Source organism: Bos mutus, chromosome 12 (genome assembly GCF_027580195.1).
Source record: "Bos mutus isolate GX-2022 chromosome 12, NWIPB_WYAK_1.1, whole genome shotgun sequence".
Taxonomy (NCBI): domain Eukaryota; kingdom Metazoa; phylum Chordata; class Mammalia; order Artiodactyla; family Bovidae; genus Bos; species Bos mutus.
The window spans coordinates 4,526,614-4,533,551 of record NC_091628.1 but is presented as its reverse complement, the minus strand read 5'-3'; the positions used below and the strand labels follow the sequence as shown (position 1 = coordinate 4,533,551).

Here is a 6,938-nt window from a genome sequence, read left to right as displayed (position 1 = left end):
AGGATTTGAAATAGTTCAACTGGAATTCCATCACCTCCACTAGCTTTGTTCGTAGTGATGCTTTCTAAGGCCCACTTGACTTCACATTCCAGGATGTCTGGCTCTAGGTCAGTGATCACACCATCATGATTATTGGGTCATGAAGATCTTTTTTGTACAGTTCTTCTGTGTATTCTTGCCACCTCTTCTTAATATCTTCTGCTTCTGTTAGGTCCATACCGTTTCTGCCCTTTATCGAGCCCATCTTTGCATGAAATGTTCCCTTGGTAGCTCTAATTTCCTTGAAGAGATCTCTAGTCTTTCCCATTCTCTTGTTTTCCTCTATTTCTTTGCACTGATCACTGAGGAAGGCTTTCTTATCTCTTCTTCCTATTCTTTGGAATTCTGCATTCAGATGCTTATATCTTTCCTTTTTCTCCTTTGCTTTTTGCTTCTCTTCTTTTCACAGCTATTTGTAAGGCCTCCTCAGACAGACATTTTGCTTTTTTGCATTTCTTTTCCATGGGGATGGTCTTAATCCCTGTCTCCTGTACAATATCATGAACCTCAGTCCATAGTTCATCAGGCCCTCTATCTATCAGATCTAGGCCCTTAAATCTATTTCTCATTTCCACTGTATAACCATAAGGGATTTGATTTAGGTCATACCTGAATGGTCTAGTGGTTTTCTCTACTTTCTTCAATTTCAGTCTGAATTTGGCAATACGGAGTTCATGATCTGAGCCACAGTCAGCTCCTGGTCTTTTTTGGTTGACAGTATAGAGCTTCTCCATCTTTGGATGCAAAGAATGTAATCAATGTGATTTCTGTGTTGATCATCTGGTGATGTCCATGTGTACTTTTACCACTCCACATTTCTTTAGCTCTTAAAAAGTGAAATAATGTTTAATATTTTGTCTACAAATTCATTTTCACTTTCTCTTAATTTATATTTATTTTTATTTATATGTTATTGCCAAGATTTCATAGAAAATCTACAATCATCTGGTTTCTTTCATCATTCTAAGGACAAATCAGAAAATTCAAAACATATGATCTCCCAGGCCTAAAGGGGTTGACTACCACTCTCTCCAGACTTCCAAACAGCTCATGTCTTGCCATGAAGGAGGGGATTTGCTATTATACTTTTAATTATTTACAAAAGTCATATGCAAAATATATAATTGTGAACAGAGATTCAGAAGATATTATAATATTACACTAATCTCATAAGATTCTGTGAGACAGCCAGTATCTATTATGTTATACCAGGAACCAAATAGGTTCAAGCTTTTTGGCACTGCCTCAAATGTCTCTGACACCAAATAGATTAGCAACAGTAACAACAATGAATGGGGGACCTTATTTCCAAGCAGCACAGAAATAATCATGCAAATTTAGCCAAGGTTGCAAGAAAGTGAAAGTGAAAGTCACTCAGTGGTGTCTGACTCTTTGTCCATGGGTTTCTCCAGGCCAGAAGACTGGAGTGGATAGCGTTCCCTTCTCCAGGGGATCTTCCCATCCCAAGGATCAAACCCAGGTCTCCCTCATTGCAGGCGGATTCTTTACCAGCTGAGCCACCTGCAAGCATTCAGCATCAATTTTTAATGTATTCTGAGTGAGTTTGGGTCATTTAGTACCAGTGTAAGGATTTTCTGTTTGCCTATTGGTACCTATAAAAAGATCAGAATTTTGAATCTACTTTGTAGATTCTTGTAAAGTGATGAGAGACAGAGAGACAGAAGACACAAGAAAATAGAAGATAAGCCTATGAACAAACTAAGTAGACAGCAAGTGGCAGAAGCCTTTAAGAATACCTGAGACGACAGCATTAGAAGCATTTGTAAGTACAAATAAAAGTAGTATCTTTAATACTGAACTAATATTGATAAGAGATGGAGATTATACATAAATGTAACCATTGTAAACTATGGTAGTTAAGAAGATAGTCAATGATGAAAAACCACAAGGAAATTTACATTCTGTATGGGAACAACATTTTACATCAGCTCCTCAATATGCACTCTGATTTATGTGCTCCTCACAATGGGTGAAAAGAGACTATATCTTAAAATAACTGTGTGTGTGTGTGTGTTAGTCATTCAGTCATGTCCAACCCTTTGTGATCCATGGACTATAGCTGGCCAGGCTCCTCTGTCTTTGGAAATCTCCAGGCAAGAATACTGGAGTGAGTTGCCATACCCTCCTCCAGGGGATCTTCCCCACCCAGGGATTGAACCTGAGTCTCTTATATCTCCTGCATTTGCAGGTGGTTCTTTATGACTAGTGCCACCTGGGAAGCCCAGTTGGACTGTCATGTTCCCCAAATGATTCTAACATATAGGCAGAGAATTAATGGGTTTCACCATCTCATCTTATGCAATATAAATTTGGATATATCTCTGTAACCACAACCACAGTATGCTACAATAAATTTAGATAGAAAATTAGAAGTATGTGATATATTGGGCTTCCTAAGTGGTGCTAGTGGTAAAGAACCCACCTGTCAACACAGGAGACTTAAGAGAAGCAGATTCCATCCCTGGGTGGGGAAAATCTGGGTTGCACAGAATCAGACACGACTGAAGTGACTTGGCACACACGCACACATGTGATACATGTATTGAAAAACATCCATTACAAATATTTAAATGTATGCAAAGTGCTCCCTCCTCCAAATGTTGCTTTTAATGACAGATTTTTAGGCACCAAGATTTATTGTAATTTAAATAATATTTATATGCATTATTAATATTCATTTTGCTATTCTGCCTTTAGAATAATCTTTTTCCCTATGGAAAATGATTGAAAGAGTTTAAAGAATTAAGTCTTTATTTGTCTTGGGGCATCTTATTTAATAGTAAATATTAAATGCTGTGTTAGTTTCTCAATTGTGTCCAACTGTTCATGACCCCATTGACTCTAGCCCACCAAGCTCCTCCATCCATGGAATTCTTCAGGCAAGAGTAATGGAATGGGTTGCCACTTCCTACTCCAGGCATCTTCTCGACTCAGGGATTGAACTCAGATCTCCCACATTGCACAGTTTCTTTACCATCAGAGACACCAGGTTTAAATATAAATGAAAAGTTTCTATTATGCTTTCTTTGAATCTAGTCAGATATTGATATCCTATATTACCAGTAATTCTTCTAATAGTTTCTATTAAATAACCTTTTATTTTAGAACATTTTTATATTTTAAAAAGTTGTGAGGACAGAATTGCCATATACCTCAAACCAATTTTCCTCATTATTAATATCATACATTCATGTATTTTACATGATTAATTAAACTACATTAAAATAATCAGATGTATTGTTATATTTATTAAATTCCGTAATTTATTCTATTTTATTTTTTCCTAATATCCTTTTTCTGTTTCAGGATTCCTGCCATAATTCCAATCACTTTAGTCTCCATATCTCCATAGATTCTGATGGTGGTACTTCCTTACGTTTTCCTTGGTTGTGATGACCCTACCAGTTTTCAGGATACTTTCAGTTATTTTGCAAGAGTATCAAATATCATTGGTATCTTTCTGATATTTCCTCATGATTAGATTCGGATTATGGATTTGCAGCAGAAAACCAGAGAGGCAAGGTGTCATTCTCTTCCTATCAATAGTAAACAGTGTCAAGATGACTTATCACTGCTGGTGCTTACCTTAATCACCTGGCTTGAAGAAGTGTTTATCAAGTTCTTCACTGTAGGGTTACTCTTTTTCTTTCCTTCTACACTGTACTCTCTAAAGGGATTTACTATAGGCAAGGAAAACCAAACAGCAAGAAAAAATAAATTAAAAAAACAATGACTGAGAATGTCAAAGGGACACATGACCCAACTGCTAAAAGCAAAGCTGGAACAACTTCAACAAGAACGTTAATAAAGTAATATCTGATTATAATCTAATATATAAAATAAACATTAATGAATCCACACTACTAAAACAAGTGAATAAATTAATAAATGAATAGGGAGTGAATAAATTAATAAATGAATACATAAATCTGCTGCACAATAAAATTTTAAAAGTATGTAAATATGCAATTCTCAAATAAGAAGGATATAATTCCTTTGCTTCTTAAGTGTAGTTGCACATTTGTCTATTATTTTTAAAGCTTTAAAATTTTTCATGAATTGATGTAGTTTAAAAGTCTATGCATATAAGGGCTTCCTTGGTAGCTCAGACAATATTCTTGCCTGGAGAATCCCATGGACAGAGGAACCTGGTGCGGCTCAGGGGTGAAGAATATGCCTGCAATGTAGGGGCTGCAGGAGATGTGGGTTCAAACATTGGGTTGGGAAGATCCCCTGGAGGAGGGTATGGAAACCCACTCCAGTATTCTTGACTGCAGAAACCCATGGATAGGGGAGCCTGGTGGTCTACAGTTTATAAGGTCACAAAGATCTGGACACAACTCAAGCAACTTAGCACACACACAAAAGTCTATGCATATGGTTCCATCATTGAAATTTAACTTTAAATGCATAGTTAGTTGAAATGTCAGGTCAATAGATATTTGCTTTTAAAAAGTAAGTAAATATGTCTGCAGGCTGTGGTCAAGTACTTTTAAAATATTTGTTAGTTGAAGAGGGAGGCAAAAGATGAGATGTTTAGATAGTATCACCAACTCAAGGCACATGAATCTGAGCAAACTCCAGGATATAGTGACAGACAAGGGAGCCTGGTGTGCTGCAGTTCATGGAGTCCCAATGAGTAGAACACAACTTAGTAACGAAACAACAACAAACTATGTTTTTACATATCTAAAAGCAGAATTTTGAAATATTAGAGAGTTTAAATATTTAGGAAACATAGTAAGACTAAATGCTTTTGAACTGTGGTGTTGGAGAAGACTCTTGAGAGTCCCTTGGACTGCAAGGAGATCTAACCAGTCCATCCTAAAGGAGATCAGTCCTGGGTGTTCATTGGAAGGACTGATGCTGAAGCTGAAATTCTGATATTTTGGCCAGCTGATGAGGAGAACTGACTCATTTGAAAAGACCCTGATGCTGAGAAAGATTGAGGGCAGGAGGAGAAGGGGACGACCTTGAGATGGTTGGATGGCATCACTGACTCAATGGACATGAGTTTGGGTGGACTCGGAGTTGGTGATGGACAGGGAGGCCTGGCGTGCTGCGGTTCATGGGGTTGCAAAGAGTTGGACACAACTGAGCGACTGAACTGAACTGAAATGAATAAGACTATGGCAATGTATCAATATATTTTGAACTTTTATGTAAAATATTAAGCAAGTATTAAAAATATTAAGACTGTTTACTCTGCGAGTTTTCCTTACAGAACTCTACTCACAATAGTATCATTTTAAAATGCCATCCACGTGAAAGAACTGAACTTTTTTTTTTTTTCCTTTTTTTTTTTTTTTTTTATAGCTTTGCCGAAGCAAAGCCTCAAAAAATTGGTTTTAGACTCAGAGTTGTTCCTCTCCACGGAAATCTTTAGTAAAAGGCGAAAGATTTATACGATCTGAAGAGAAACCAGAGTATAGAACTGAACTTTTAATCCTAATAGTTTTGCTACCTAACATTAATTAGAATAAGTAAACTCTTTTAGATACTAGGTAATCAACCTTATTTGTAGAAAAGTGCATTATTTTAGAACAGAGATTTGGATCCAATTTTGCATTCTCCTGATATACAGTCTCTCTATTTTCTTTTTTACTGTGCTTTATTTTAAATTTCTGATTATATAATAGAATGTTTATATCACTGATATTTCCCTAGAAAACATTAAAAAAATAATGCTTTTATTCTATGTACTTATCTAAGCTGTTTCAGTCATGTCCAACACTTCCTGACCCCGTGGGCTATAGGCTGCCAGGCTCCTCTGTCCATGGAATTCTCCAGCCAAGAATATTGGAGTAGGCTGCCATTTACTTTCCAGGAGATCTTCCCAACCCAGGGATCGAACCCAGGTCTCCTTCATTGCAGGCAGATTCTTTACCATCTGAGCCACCAGGAAAGCTCTTTTCATTCCATATATTTTTCTAAATGTTTAATTACATGTAACCAATTTATTGAATGAACTGCACTGAAAAATGAAAGCAGAAAGCAGTTTAGTATTTCTTGCTAATGTTTCATTACATTTATTCTATGGATTCAATTTCGCCACTATGGGATAAAATCTTAGACAAATTTCATTGCTGTTTTAGTCACAGATAGCAAAAGAATATTTTATTTGTGCACAAACCAGTATAATATCAAAGTTCCAAAATGTCGTATGGTTTATTTTTGTCCTCCTTCAGATTAGGCTGAGAAACCTGCTCCGGGAGAGTAGCATATGGTTGATTTCTTCTCTCATTCCCACTCCATTACCTTCTCGTTGCTGTTTTAGGCTCCCATACATTTGCTAGATGCTATTTTAGTCACTCACAACTTTGATACAGGAAGACTCTGGAGAGATGATGACAGTAAGAGTTTACCTCAGTATGGGGTAAATCTGGTCATACTGCCCATCGAGGGGAGATCCATCCACACACTGATTCTTCCTCTCATGTGTGTGTCCGTGGGTTCTTAGGAGAGCCTTATTTCTTCAGATCTCTTAAGGACATGAGAATTCCTGAGATTTAACAATTTCTCTCTTAGCCCTAGTTTCTGATTTTGCATCTCTGTTGAAATCACCTGACATCTTCAGAAAGCCTATCAAATACGATCCCTCTGAAGAAATAAGTAATTCTCTTTCATGAGGTCTATCACTGACATAGAAACCCTAACACATTCTTTGGCCACACAGTGGTTAATTGGCCATTCCAAAAGCAGCCACTTACCTTGTGCCATCTGAACTGACCAGTCATACTTTCTCACACTTAGACTTTTTCAGGCATTGAAACAGACCACTTTGTGTGTCCCTCAAGAGTAAGAGATTAAAGCTAAGCTCTTTGAATATTTGTTTTCAAGCCTTCTTTATGTGATTGAATTTGAGTAGGCAGGAGGTG

General features: G+C 36.9%; 1 non-coding gene across 1 annotated transcript; it reads right to left on the bottom strand.

Moving 5' to 3' along the window:
- Nucleotides 1–5,374: 5,374 nt before the first annotated feature.
- On the bottom strand, nucleotides 5,375–5,490 carry LOC138990281 (U5 spliceosomal RNA). Its single transcript, XR_011466397.1, has one exon. It is a non-coding gene; the product is annotated as a U5 spliceosomal RNA (small nuclear RNA).
- Between the last annotated feature and the right edge of the window lie 1,448 nt (nucleotides 5,491–6,938).